General features: G+C 39.3%; 1 protein-coding gene across 16 annotated transcripts in view; it reads right to left on the bottom strand.

Annotated features, from left to right (window-relative positions):
• The window catches only part of LOC125318595 (poly(rC)-binding protein 3-like), a 509055-nt gene that overhangs the window by 164605 nt on the left and 329803 nt on the right, over positions 1-14647 (bottom strand). For all 16 annotated transcript variants that reach the window (XM_048289516.1, XM_048289519.1, XM_048289520.1 and 13 more), the window contains one exon: positions 12526-12611. The gene's annotated coding sequence lies outside the window, so the exon portion shown is untranslated. The remainder of the gene's footprint in view (positions 1-12525; positions 12612-14647) is intronic.

The following is a 14647-nucleotide window of genomic DNA, read 5'->3' as shown; positions in this document are numbered from 1 at the left end:
TCTGCATGCAATTCCAAGGTGTTTAATGGCAACACCCCGAAGAGAACAGAGGCAAGAAGAACCCAGAACTGAAAGCCCGTGCCCATTTTATCCCGAAAATTCCCAAAGGTGGGCAGAGCATCCAAAACCAATAGTCTAAGGGCTAGGGGGCAGAGGCAAGGTTGAATGACATAACAGGGGCCAATGGGAAAAGGGATGGGAGGGGGGAGAGGGCCAGTGACCAGCAGAATCTAGACAAAGGGAGAACTTTCTAGCACACTGTTGTAAGGAGAGACCACTTTTAAGGCAGCTTGGGGGGTGTAAAGTGGACTTAGCCACCGCAACACATTACTTCTCCCTGGTCTTCACACCTTGCCCAACAGCTGTGCCAGCAGAGGGGTTTGCATGAACACTCTCTAAAATACTCAAGGCCAAATGAGCCAGTTTATGTGACCTGTGGATCTGAACTGGCTTGGCTGAGCTAGCAGGTTTCAGGCCAAAGAGAAATCATGCAAGGAACTCCACTAGCAAAACCAGAGGGGCAGCACTGCCAGCTGCTAGGTGGCAGTGGCAGAGGAAAGCAGGAACATCTTTAAGCAGAACAGCTGGAGCACAGAAGATGCCATCCCTCTGCAGCTGTAAAACTTCTGCCCCAGTGTCCCTTAGGTGTGGGAAAGACCAGCCACAGGAAAAGCTTCTTTTAGTATCTGGGGGGAAAAAGTTACAGTATGTTACCTCTGTCCACTTGATATACGTTGTACTTGGAAAAAAAAAACCCAACCCAAAACCAGCTAGTAAATGAGCAATCTCTTTTAAGTATAGAAAGTACAAATTTCTTGTACCCAATTTTAAGATAAACAAATGGTCCTTATCTGTGGTGTAAGTGTACTGACACAAACTTTCCCCTAGTTTTTGCTATTAAAACTCTCCAAACTTGTAAAACCTTCAAATTTTGAAAACTAAATCTAACCCTAAATGTTGTTTCTGTACTGGCAAAAGTTTTCAGCAAAGATTTAGTTCAGAAAAAACACCATTACTGTTGCTTAAGTGTGTATGTGTAGAGTTTACAGGCTATAGCATCAAGCAAATGGCATGTCTTAAAATCCAGTGGTGGTTTGATGGGCACTTTCCCCTGGCCTGCCTGAACTGAGTCAGCTCCCTTCCCCTTGATGCATGTTCAGTTGCTCTGGAGCAATGATTTGGAGGCTACACTGCAAACCAGATGAGCACATTGCTCTGCTTTATAAAGGACCTTGAGGAAAAGAAAGGAGATGGGTAATCTTTCAAGGTTACTAACCCACATCAGAGTTCAGTCCTAAAAAGAACTATGCCAGCACAATGGGAAGGAAAGGGCAGAGATAGGTGGAAGGCTGTGGCAAGGGGTGGGAGATGCTTAAGTTCAATTTTTTTCACCAAAAAATATACATATTGAAGTCTAAAATAGCATCAGGCATGACTTCTGTGCCCCACCCAGAACCATCAATTAGCATATATTAATTTATATTAGTACTAATATACACATACATTAAATAATTTTAAGTTAAAAATTAAACATACTAAATAAATAATATTAGAAACCTTGATTTAATATTCCTTTAAAACTATAATCAAGTAAAACTAAAATGAAGGCATTTATAATGTATTTGCATTTTAACACATTTAAAGAACTTCACCTAAAAATACAGTATGCATTCTTATGCAGGAAAACACTTATGATTCACTGTAATTTGTCTGTTGGAAGGAACTGTGGTGTGGCATCATGGAAATATGTTTTCTTCTTATTCCATTAGATACACAATAAGGCTTTCAGAATATCTTTATTTCAGACACAATTATTAGCATAGAAACTGCACTTTTCTGCACAAATATGGAATATGGACTTCAAGCAATGGCTGCCAAAGCACACATTTAATGAAAGTAGAGTAATAGAGCACTGAAGAATATCAGCTAGTAAATTGCTCAGTGTTACTCATGCAAGACATCATAATTTTCTGCAAACTGTCCTAGGTTACAGTGTAAGATGTAACCAAAAGCATGTATTCTGTTATCATCTTCACAAGCTGTTAAAGCAGGTGGGGCAGTGGTCGTGTTCTTCTACCATGGCTCATCCTTGATAACTCCTGCTGAGGGGCTATCTCTGTTCAGTGGGCGATCAAGGACCCACCGCGTGACTCATAGAATTACATCAGCCCACTGTGAGATGCTCTGCCCAGGGGGGAGCAGCCAAGCATTCCCACCTGGATATAATCCTGGGTTTGGAAAAGCACGAGCACTCCTTATCTACTGGATTTCCAGAGGACAAGAGCTGGACCTTCAGGTGAAGACCAGACCCTTCTACAGGATCACCGCTTCAACAGGACCACTTCATCTGGAGTGCTACCACCACCCTAACAGGGTGTCAGGTTGTATCCTGACTCTGTCAGTGTTCTTGTACTATTGCATTTATTTTAATTTTCATATTAAATTATAATTCTGACTTGTGATGTCCCACTGGTTTGTTTTCAAACTAGTACACAAACATGCAGTGCCAGTCAAAAGCCACATTAATCTAACATTGAATTAAAAGCAGTTTAACTTTTCCAGAGGTCGAAGCAGAGGGCTGGATTCTGAGTGCCTGGAGTTTCCCGAGGCTGCACCAAGCTTGGGTTTCTATATTAAAAGCACCTGGCAGCACTTCTGAGGATGTCTGTGGCATATTAGGGCATAAAGGTCAGGAGAGGAACTGAAAATGATCACCCCAAGGGCCAACCACCCCCAAAAGTGCCTCAGTGCCATGAGACATGACATTCTAAAGGACAGTCAGTCTCATCAACAGCCTGCCATGGGGGCAAAAATCACTGCAACTCTTTAAATGTGATTGTTAGAAGATACACAAGTCTAACCTAAAGAAGGACTTACATGCTTGACACTTGCCTGCGTCTCTCCACTACTCTGGTCCACACCAGAAAGAACAGTGCTGCTCCCCTACAGCCCATCTCTCTCATCTCACAGGCATTTAAAATTTGAAACAGCAGTTTGAAGTAAAGAAAAATCTGTTTCTAGATAAGATAAAAAATTACACACAAACTTTTTCAGACACTGAATTGAATGAATGTGAGAAAAGTATGAATTGTAAATAAAGTTCTACCACTTATTTTTTTACAGAGTGAAGCATAAATTAGCTGAGTGGCTGTATTTAATTCTTCAAGCAAAACTGTAGGACTGGATCTTCAGGTCTCAGCTTTAATCAAGGAAAATTAAATTCTTCAGGGGTTAAAAGCTGTAGGAAGTTGCTGTTACATTGCAGAACTACATAACTGGCTTGACTTTTAAAAGAAGTGATTGAAAGTACAGGTGCAAGAGACTGAGATACTGTTTTTTATCATTCAGTGGGCAGTGTTGAAGAACAGTGTAGAAAAGGGTGTGTGTTCCAGTCAGCTGCAGAGGAGCAGTTGTACTCATCTTATATACCAATAAAACATTAGGACAAAGATTTTAACAACAGAAACAGTAACTGAAATAGTACCAGGCGCTATTATATATGAGTATACATTGTGGAAGTATTTGTAGCTTTTGTTTTATCAAAAACCTATTAAAAAAAGAAGTTTTGCAATTTTTCTTTTTGTTCCCAAGTATTTAATGACAAGCACAGCTTGAAGAAATGTCTCTTATCCTTCTGGAGTCTGATTTCTCATGCAGCGTATTGAGGTTTTAGTATTAAATAGTTTACTCACAGCACTTTCATTCAGACTCACATGCTAGTTTTCCTCCTTCATAAAAAGGCGTTTTTGGATACATAGCTGAAGAGCCCATCCACAGAGTTGCCTTCCAAATGCAGCAGCTGAGCACAACACATAGTCCCAGAGTTATCCCTCTCGATACACTCAGAGGAATGCATGGGTAACACCCGGCACCTTGGTTCGGAGCATAACGGGAAATGCCATCTACACCAGCAAGGCTGGAAAAACCTTTTTCCCGACTGGCTGCTCATCCCAAACTGCCTGGCAGAGGTTTGAAATATGCAATGCAGGGAAGTGATATTCTGTGGCATTCATTCAATTTACCTGCACTACACTCCAGGGAGCCATGCTATTAAACAACAGCTCCACTGGGTCAATAAAGTTAACTTAATTAAATTGCTTCCCCTCCTACTCTTCCAGCTAGCAAGATTTAGGGCACAGGGACACAGTGCTGCTTGTAAATAAAAGGATGATTTAGCTAATCATTTGCTGAAGAAAGACATGTTTTTGTCAATAATTCTATGCACAAAGCAAGGAGCTAGTTTAAATTAAAACAATCATGTAGGATAAGGGGAGAGACAATACCAACTATTGAAGGGCTGTGAATATTTTTCAAGCAGTGTCAATTAAATCCACTATTTAAAAGTTAAATCTCAGTGATTGCACTCTTTGCTCCATAAGACTGAAATTACAATTGCTTAAATGTAATGTTATAAAACATACACTACCATTATTACAAGCATAGTGAATACACATTCTTAATTTGCTGGGGACTGATCTAGTCCCTTTCTGGTCATTTTGATATCTACACTCTCACTGCTTTACAAGAGTCATGTTTTAGGAGTCTCTAGTCTGTCCTTTTCTGTGGCAATACATGGAAAATGTCACCAATAATTAAGCATAAAAAAGACTACAGTTAAGCCAAAATTAACAGATTGTTTGCAACCTTATCATAGTTTCCAATCATCAGTCTGAAACCTGTGAGCCTCCTTGTCTATTTGAGGTCAGATACTTTGAAAGGCTACAATTAAACTGATGTAGCTTTTTTGCAAAACACTATTTAACTATTCTTATTCCTTTGTCCTCAGAAACTCTGCTAATTTTGATAGGAGTTCCTGATGTTACCTGTGCACCCTCTGCTCTGTCTCTTGAGTGTTTTCAGCTTTGCCCCAAATCTCCTTTTGCAGACACTGAGTAAAAGCATGCCAAACAGTAGCAGCTAGACTCTCTAAAGATTTCTTCCGTGCTGTTTATATCCTATTCCCTCTGAGCTTTTACCTGCAAGTAATAAGTCTTTCTTGTTTCTTTTCTTCAAATATCTTTACTTTTTCCTATTAATAGCAAGAACTTGGAGCTGGTCTGAGTTTTTATAAGCAAGTGAAGAGAGAGAGATGCTTGTAAAGGCACATAGGCACAGTTTAATTTAGGAAGTATGAAAATACAAGCAGAAAAAGGTCCCTTTATGCCCTTACAGCCATTTCTTGCAGTACAGGCCATCTCTCCATAAACATGTCTGCCAGGGGGTCTGAGACTGTCCTTTTGTCCTAGACCTCAAATCCTCCTCTAGTGTTGGGTTTGTTGCTCTTTGTCGTACTCTGATTCAAACCATCCAGTGCAGCCGAAGGTCTCTGATCACAAACCAATGAAATCACCAAGCTGAGTAGCCTTATGGTAGAGTCCTGTCTCCATTTCATACTGGTTAATTAGTCTCTTACTTCTTCACAGCACAAGCTGGAATGGCAACAGCCTTCCTGCATGTCCTCTCCCAGTATCACAGAAAAAAGCTCAGAGCATTATTCACATGGACTTGAGTTTTACTCCATAAGAACTCCTACTGAATACCATAAGACAAAACTAAAATGAAACATGATTAATGTGATTGGCAATGTCAGAATTTGGTTGGAATGAGGATCCCTTTGACTGCTTCATATTGCAGGATGTGTTACTTCATCAATGCCTTGTCAAAGTCAGGACTGCACAAAGAAAAATGTGTATACAAATAAAAATGTTAAATGCCTAGACTAAGAAATTTAATATAAAACTAAAGATTACCTATCTAGGGAACTATCTATCAAAGAGACTGAATTAATTTAAATTAATGGTGCAATGCAGTGGGAGGGTGGTCAGCATGCTGAGTGCTGTAGGGTCAGAGCCAGGAGGACTGCTGTGATTGCCCTTCCGTCTCCTCCCACAATTTCTGCAGCACCAAGGGTGACACACTTGACCTCCAGGAGTGGAGAGCAATATCCACCTTCCAACTGATGTTTCTCAGCCTCTGAGAAATAGAGCCCTATTCACAGCATCCAGACTTGACAGGAAAGGGAGGGAGGTCTCTCTTGTAGGACAACAGTGACCTTTCAGCTAGGATAGAATACTCTGAATAAGACCTTTCTGGAAGTAGAAGAATGAAGAAAAGGAAAGTTTCTATGATAAGACAAATAGCATTGAAATGGAGATCTCCTTTTTTTAAAACCAGTTTAAGTCCATATGGCAGCATAAAATAATTCATGCTATTATATTCACATATTTTTTTCCTTTTTTCCACCTCTACTCCCCAAGCCTGATGAAGTCAATAGGCCAGAAGACAGATGCTCTGCTCTTCTATTCAATATGTAAATCTCAGTGAATAGTAAGAACCATTAGCCAAAAAAAAAAAAAAAAAGGAAAAAAAAAAAGGAGAGAGAGAAAGAAAAAAAAATGATGAAGACAATTTTCTTAGGGTAATTATATGGCCTAGTTCCTTCCTAATGAGCTGTATTTCTGGCTTTTTGCTCATTTCTATCCTGACAAGACAGGCAAATAGTATGTCTAATAAGTGTTATCTTTTAACTGGTTATTATACTACAACACAGAAATACTATGTGTGTTGAGCTACATCGGACTCCATTTAGCCAAACTGCTCTTAAGCTGGGCTGAACCTGCCCTGTCGTATCAGAATGGGGGAATCATACTCTGGAAGAGGCACTCCTGTTTAAAAAGATGCTAAACACTCGCTCTCTGCCCCAAATTCTTTGGTATGTCAGGAATTTGCAGCCCTTTGCCAGAGCCCCAGGAGGAGCTGCTGTAGACAGGGTGTCACAGACATACTCCACAGCCCCAGGGATCCCAGCTGCAGCGACATCGATTTCTTCTGTTTTTAATGTTGAGAGTGATGCAACGCTGTTCTTCAGCCAAAGGGCTGAGGCAGGCACACTGACCCTGCAGCCCCTCTCAGCCCAGAATCCTGTGCTCACTGGAAGGGCTGCTGCTGGGCATCCGTGATTTGTGCCCAGAGGAGCGAGGCTGGGAGAGCCCACACCTGGAAGGCTCAGCTGCCTCTGCTGCTGAGAGCAGGAGCAGAGCAGCAGCCTGCCTGTGCACTGTAAGGAGCAGAGACCACTCTCCTCACCTACAGGAATGAGGACTGAAGTTCACAGCGATCCTGCCTACATTTAGGCACTTTACCAAAGCTCCCAGTTCTGGAGAACAGTTGCTTTTGACCAACAACAGAAAGAAACTGGACACATTGGAAGGCTCAATCAGCCCTTAAATGGACCAGAACCCTCAAGGTCTTGCCCTCCAAGTACTCCTCCTCTGTGTTAACTGGAAGAATGTAAGATGATGGCATGACTAAACTTAGGACCCTCCATCAGATGCCAGGAGTTACACAGATGTGTGTTCATGGGATTTTTGAGGAATGAGCATCCATGAGGGTGAGAGCAGTGACTATGGCACCCAACACCCCAGCAGGACCTGCCCACTTAACTCCTCCTGTTGCCATGAGCACCCCTGCAGAGCGTCCCTCAAAGTGGGGGTTACACAAGGGTCCCCTCAAAGGGTCCCCTTGAGGGATCAGGATGAGACCTGGGGCCACAGACATTTCTGGGGAGGAAGGGAGGGCTGCGAAGAGCGTCCGCTGAGGCAGGGAGTGAAGGTGCTGCTTGTGGGTTCAGCATCAGGTGGAAAAGGCAGGCAATGGCTGCTCTGGCACAAAATCCTGAGGGAATAGATAATCCCTGCCTACAATTAGAAATCTGAATTTTTGCTTTTTGTGTGTCTGGTGCCACTGGCATTTCTTGACTGATTAGAAGCTCCCTAAAAGTGATTACCTCATTCAGATTTCCCTGCTGCTGCCCACCCCTCCCAGCCAGGTGACTGTGACCCTTCATATTCACCTTTGCATTCATCTGCAAAAACCTGAATTAGCAAAGACAAGTGTCACAGGTGCTCAACATCTCCCGCTGAGGCAAGATCTTTATTTGTTATAGCTGTCAGCCCAGTCAGTGACTGCTCTATCTCACTGTGGGCAGACATATTCCATCCTGCTTATGTCAAAGGCATATCTATCTATTCAGCAGTGCTCTATGCTGAGCAACTGCTGCACTGTGGGGAAAGAAGATTGTGATCAGCACCATTTGTCCACATAATCACACTTGTTTCTGGACAATTGTTGGGTCAGAGGCTAATGTTTTTTATTTATAGTCTTTCTACACTCATCTGAATTTTCCTGTGCCTTTTTCCACAACAAAGAATTCAGCACCATTTGGCTTTTACTGCAGAAGTTCTGCTAGAAATCTGAGAAAAAATATCTGAAAGTAAATCCATCACACTCATTTGAACAGAATTTTACATTAGGGAGCTGGAGTAGTGCCTAAGACTCAAGGTGCATTTCTAGGAAAAAGGAAGATCAAATACATATCTAGCTTCTCTTTTCTTCATATTGCATAACTACCAAAAACAGAACTCAAATATACTTGCCTGGATGCTACCTTGTCTTTAAAAGCTGAAACAAAAAATGCATGTTCCCTTTATATCTCAGTGCCCATTTAATCTGGTTCTGAAATTCCCGAAATAAGAAATAATATTGGTTTTCTTTATAGTAATAATTCTGTTTATTTTCACCAAGATAATTCATTTAGTATTTTGCCTTTTTGTTATGTTTATTAAATAAACAAATCAACATGTAAGTTTAATGCAGTTGTTGCCTTAGGTAAGCCACTATTTCACTTCTTTAACACCTCAAGTGTTTCCAACTAGCCATGCAAAGTAGAGCTGCTTGCTTCATTTTCCATTGTCCTGCAGGCAGTCTGCATAGGAAGTCATGCATCATTTTTTAATACAAGAATGGATTTTGTTCAAACTGCTGTTTGCTTTTTATTAATAGGTACATTTTTAAAATTTAAACCTATATTTTTATTTTAAATTATCCTTTCATTTCAAATAGGCTAATTTAAAATAAAAAATAAAATTTTAATAATGTAGTGCCAAACTTCTTAAATTCAATATCTGATTTTACATTAAATGACATTCAGTATTCACTATTATGTGTCTGTTAGCAAATATTTGCTGATCATCAAACCCCTGAGCTGGGAGAGTTTAAGTGACTGGAGAAAACAGCCTCTGACAGAAGTGTTTAGTCCAAGTTTGATATCTGTAGCTTTGTCTGCCTGTTCAGAGAAGGTATTTTCTTCATTTTATTCAGGTTAGCTTTATGCAATATCTAGTTCACGCAGAGCTATCTCTTGAGAGCTGATAAAGGCAGAAAACCTTACTTTCTACTGTAGGGAAAAGCACCATAGCAGAGACTGAAATCTGCTAATACTAAAATCTTGCAGGGCACAGAAAAAACCACACTGTTCTGTTTACTCAGTACAAAGAATGGCTAATTTGACTAATAAATCACCTTAATATATGCCATAAATAAATAAACAAACAGAAAAATGTGAAATGTCATTCGTTGGTTTCTAAGAAAACAAAAAGCAAATATCAAGAATCTGAATAAATATATCAGAAAGTTTTATGTAATTCTCTAAATGAGACTTAATATAGGTCCACCTTTACTAATATAAGTACCTAATGTAAACAAAGTAGCAGTCAAAATAATCTGTTGTATGATATTCTCACAACAGTGGAACAGGACTGATTATAGTGATCAAAGACTTTTCTCCCATCATTATTTTGACTACAGGAATTATGCTGCCAGTCAACAATACAGTAAGCAGGGAGAAGATGATGTAAAAGGAGGTTACCCACTTTTTTTTGGGTAATAGTGTACTACCCAGTCTAGATTATCAAACTAGTGAGGTCATCCACCATATTATTTACTGCTACACTTTGGCAGAAAGCCAAAACACTTTAATAATACCAGCTAAGGGGAACAAACCCTTCTCCAGAAAACTCATTACAAAGCAAATGCACAGAAGAAAGACAGAGTGATAATTTCTTCTGACCCTCTATGTTTTTACAGCACACATTCTTAAAGCAGAGGCACCAAAACACAGACTTCTGGATCAGTCTCACCAAAGTCAGAGTCACAACCGAAGCAACAACCCCTGTTTTACGTTATCAGTTTTTTCAATGAAGTTGCTTATCTGCTGTGATTCCTGAAATATTTCCCTCAAAGATTAGGACCCCTTAGAACACAATTCCTGTTTCTCTTGGTGGATCTAGTACTCTTCAGCCTTAAATTCAGTATGTTGCTATACATAGATGGGCTGAGGTTACCAAGCAACCCAGGCTGCTTGATAGAGCAAGTGGTCCTGTTGGACTGTTGGTATAATTTACAAATTTCATTGACAAGGATATTCTGTTGGCTTCCAGGTTGTCTGCAAAATACTGAAAACATCTAATTGTGAAACTTGATGAAATCTTCTGCAAAGACTCTGCCTCAATTACGACTCCTCTTGCCAAGTATTTTCTGTGATATTTTCATTTAGCATGTGCTCCATTGACATTGTGTAGGGTTAATGTTTTATGAGAACATTGAATAGTTTGAAGTTATCTCTAATAAATACTTTGCTGGAAATACTGTAGAGCCAAGGAAGCTGATAGGTACTGTGACCAGAGGTGAGGGATTTGTGTTCCAATATTACTTAGCAGAGGAGAGGATTTACCCTGTGACTATTGCAATTCTGTACTACAAAACAGAAGGAGATATGACCACCACTACTTCACCTATGGGTATATTGTCCTTCTCCTTTGCTTTTGTAGCATTTTCCTGAAAACATAATGTTGTTAATGAAAATAAATTAATTTGTCCAAGCAGAAATGGAGCCTCTTCCTTGGAACTTGCCTTCCCACTTCATCTCAAAAAGAAACCCCCTGTTTTCTCCATTTAGATTGTCTCAAAATTTATTATTTATTTCCTGGGTTGATGAACTGATAAATCAGTTTTATGCACAGTCCTGACATGCTTAATGCCACAGAGATTCATTAATTCAATTATTAAGCTTGGATTCATTGTCAAAGAGCCTCATATTCCTTACAATCTGCTTTTCATGGTAAACAGGACAGAGCTTCCAAACTGCATCTCACAGACAAATCCAAGAAGAATGGAAGCTGTTGGCTCTAGCCTGTCTGTCCTCTTAGCAAAATACAACTGAGTGGTCACTTAAGTAGATATGGAAGCTTGTGTTGTTATCCACGCCTGTGGCATGTTCTGGCCCAAACAGGAAGGTGAACCACACAGAACTGCGGACAGGTGGATCACTTAGTAATGAGTGATGTATTCGGTACTTCTGCTTTCTGGGAAGAGAGAAATCAAAGTCATGACCCTGTGATCCTTTAGGACCCCAAACAAGACTCAAAAGTTTGGCTGTGTTCTTACAGCTAAAATGCCTGAAAATCAACCAAACAAGCAATAAGAAAGAGGGAAGCTGTTTTTATAAATATAAACCCAAAGATTTTTATTCCCATGGGCAGTTATTAAATAGTGCATATTCTTCACAGCACTTTTTCTTCTTTTATAAAAATAATACATCAGAAGTCTTTTGCTTTGCAGACTGCTGGTAGCTAAACATGCTTAATTATCATATTGAAGGTCATGAAATATTTTATACTGTATGAACTAAATTCAATGTATTCCTTATCTCAGAAATATGCAGTGGCAAAAAAAAAAAAAACCACCCAAAATTTCAATACGAATCATCCACAGAATAATAAAACAAGATTGTCAAAGCTGAAGCAACCTGTAACCAGGCACTACATTTCATAAAATCTACTGGATACACTGAAGTGAAATAAGTGAAATATATTCCAAGAAGTAGCAAATAACATAGTATTTGCAGTAGTTTTATGAAACTAGAAAGAAAGGTGAAGTTTAGTAGTGCTATGAGAATCTTCACTGATATTTTGGAGCAGCAGTCTCTGGATATATAAGATCTCTCACTTAAGAAGTTAGGGTAAGTGGACATGGTTGTTTAGAATAATTTTGTGTTTTAAAGTGCAGTCCCTCATGAAAGTTAAACTTTGTGTGCAGGAAAACTAAAATTTTCGAAAAAGTTCTGAAGCTCTCCTTCAGCAAGTCATGAACAGCAAGGAACTTTCTTTTCTGTTCCTCTTTGTAAGGATCCTCTTCCTCCTCCATTCAATGCAGAGTTTTTTCCCTCTCCACTTTTCCCAATCCTTACCAGTTTTTCTAACCCTCTTTCCTCTAACTGTAGAGGCTATCCTCAGACACTATTATTTCCAGCAGTTTCCAAATTCTTCCATCTTCCTTTCCTTAAGTCCAGCAAGAACATGCAAATGCTTAAATAATTTAATTTTTCCATCCAAAAAACATTTTACCAGAAAAAGCTTACCCAAAACATCCAGAGATATGACCACAGTTCCATTGGCTCTACAAGCTGGAATAATTAGGCAAGTCAGTGCTTTATGTCAACTCTATCTGTAATGTTGATAGGTTTCATTCTAGCTGGGAAATTTAAGAGCAGTTCCATACTATTCAATTTGCACTCACGTTTACTTGGCCCAGAAAATGAATGTGGTAGTCCATATAAGAAATGCAAGAATAAAATACAAGTCAGGAATACCAGAGAGAAAAAAAAAAATCTGAGAATGGAGAACTTACTTGTCAGAAGAGCAGTGATGTTTAAAAACCTGCTGTTGTTGGTCAGCTTTTGCAGTCTTCAGATATCTAAAAGTGTTGAGTGTGCTCTGAAAAGGAGAAGAATCAAGGATTTAGTAATTTTATCACCTATCAAATACTAAACTGAAACTTGTCCAAAATAGATTGCTTTCCCATTTTATGGGGTTATTAATTCATAAAGTATGTTTTTATTTTCCCACTGCATTTGCAGCAATTTTATGGGCTTCCAGAAGTTGAGCTGCTCAGATCAAACTTCCTGAAGTGCACAGGGAGTCAGAACAATGAGAAGAGTAATTATATTACTCATTCTGTTGCATACCTACATTTCCAAGCTCTTACAGTTGACAACAGTGAAAATGAAAGAAGTCTGACTCCTTTCTTGTTTAAAAAACCACTATACTGGAGTAAATGACTTTCCAAAACAAGCACAGAAAATCATGTCCCTAAATGTCTTTCAAACAAATGACTTAGAGTTAATTTGCTATCTTTTGGATTAGTTCATGTATTTGGCCTCCTCATTCGTGGTCTAGTAGCTGAGAATATCCCTTTATACTCAAACCTTATTCTACATTAAAGTCAAGCTTTATAATTTGCAATTGCCGTTAACAGACAGGGGAGTTGACTGTGTCAAGGAGCACTCTTAACTCTCCAAATCAAAATGAAATTGAAAGACTGGGAGATGACCAGTGCTTCCATCTACTTAGACTGTGGGGGAAGGAGGTAGAGGAGTTAGGAATTAAAGAGTGGGGTTGAACCTGTGAAAAAGAAGTGTTAGAGGGAAAGTGGGTTTAGTGTTATCTTTGTTTCTCACTTTCCTACACTATTTTTAATTGGAAAAAAAAATTAAATTAATTTTCCACAAGTCGTGTCTGGGGTTTTTCTTGCCCATGATGGCAATCAGTGAGTTATCTTCTTGTCTTTATTCCAGTCTGTAATATTTTCTATCATATTTTCTCCCCATGTTCTTCTGAGAAGTGGAAGTGAGAGACTAGAGGGATGGGTGCCTGGCTGCTGGCCAGAGTCAGCCCACCATAGCTATAAAATAACGTTTCCATTGCCAATGTTTCCAAGATCCCCAGGACTTAGACTGGAATGGAGATAAAAATCCATAAAACTCTGCCTATAACATACTGGAATAAACAGAATTAGTAAGGAGCAGAAATGTTGATCAGAGAAAGCTGCATTAACAGGAAAACTTCGTAGATCTCTGACTTCTGTACTGTAGTGCAGAGTTTATGGTAACATGGACAAAATCAAATGACTCCCACTCCATGAAAGGAGACCGCTGAAAAGATCTGTGCTTGTGATATGATACTGAGGTGTCTTTGGCCCATTAAGGAATGTTTGACAGCAATCATTGAAATATAACATAGCAAGTGTTTTAAAGTCAGAGATGAGACTGATCGACTTGTAGCAATAGATTTATTCTGTTAGCACTCTTTTAGAAACAACTATTTAAAGTTCTTTTGCAGCTAAGTTTTTACAAAACTGAAGTGATTTATTTAATTCCAGATTTCATTATGCTCCAGAACTCCATTTTAGCAGTCATTATGATGCCAATAGCACATTTCAGCTATGAAAAAGGTTGAAGTGCTTTGCATCTCTACCCGATATTGAAGGCTATGGGATGAAATCTCCATCGAGTTAGTACTGCAGAGGATTATGCATTTGTTTGGATTCCCCTTGGTTTTGGTCAGGATATGCCTTGCAGTGGCAAAATTAGCAAAACCCTCTGTAAAAGTCATTGAACAAACTCTTTCCTGAATGAGTTTTCTGTTAGAATTAATGTTCTGTTAAAATAATCAACAACCCACTAAAAAGGTGAGATCCATGGCAAACATTCACATTGCCTCACATACATGTGAGAAACCTCTGGTATAACAAGACCTAGAAGAATAAAAGTTGCCATTAGAACTGAGCGAGTACAAAATTCTATCAACAACCTCCCATTTACAGCCCAACCACTCTTGTAATTTAGCTGTGTTTTCAAGGCTAAATGACTAAGGTCTCCTACCTGTACCCTGGGAAATCTATAAACACACAGTGAAATTAACTACTAGTTGGGAAAGAGAGCCTGGAGACAGCCTTATGAAAATGTCACCTA

The sequence above is a fragment of the Corvus hawaiiensis genome, chromosome 30, assembly GCF_020740725.1.
Source record: "Corvus hawaiiensis isolate bCorHaw1 chromosome 30, bCorHaw1.pri.cur, whole genome shotgun sequence".
NCBI lineage: Eukaryota > Metazoa > Chordata > Aves > Passeriformes > Corvidae > Corvus > Corvus hawaiiensis.
This window is presented reverse-complemented; position numbering and strand designations above follow the sequence as displayed.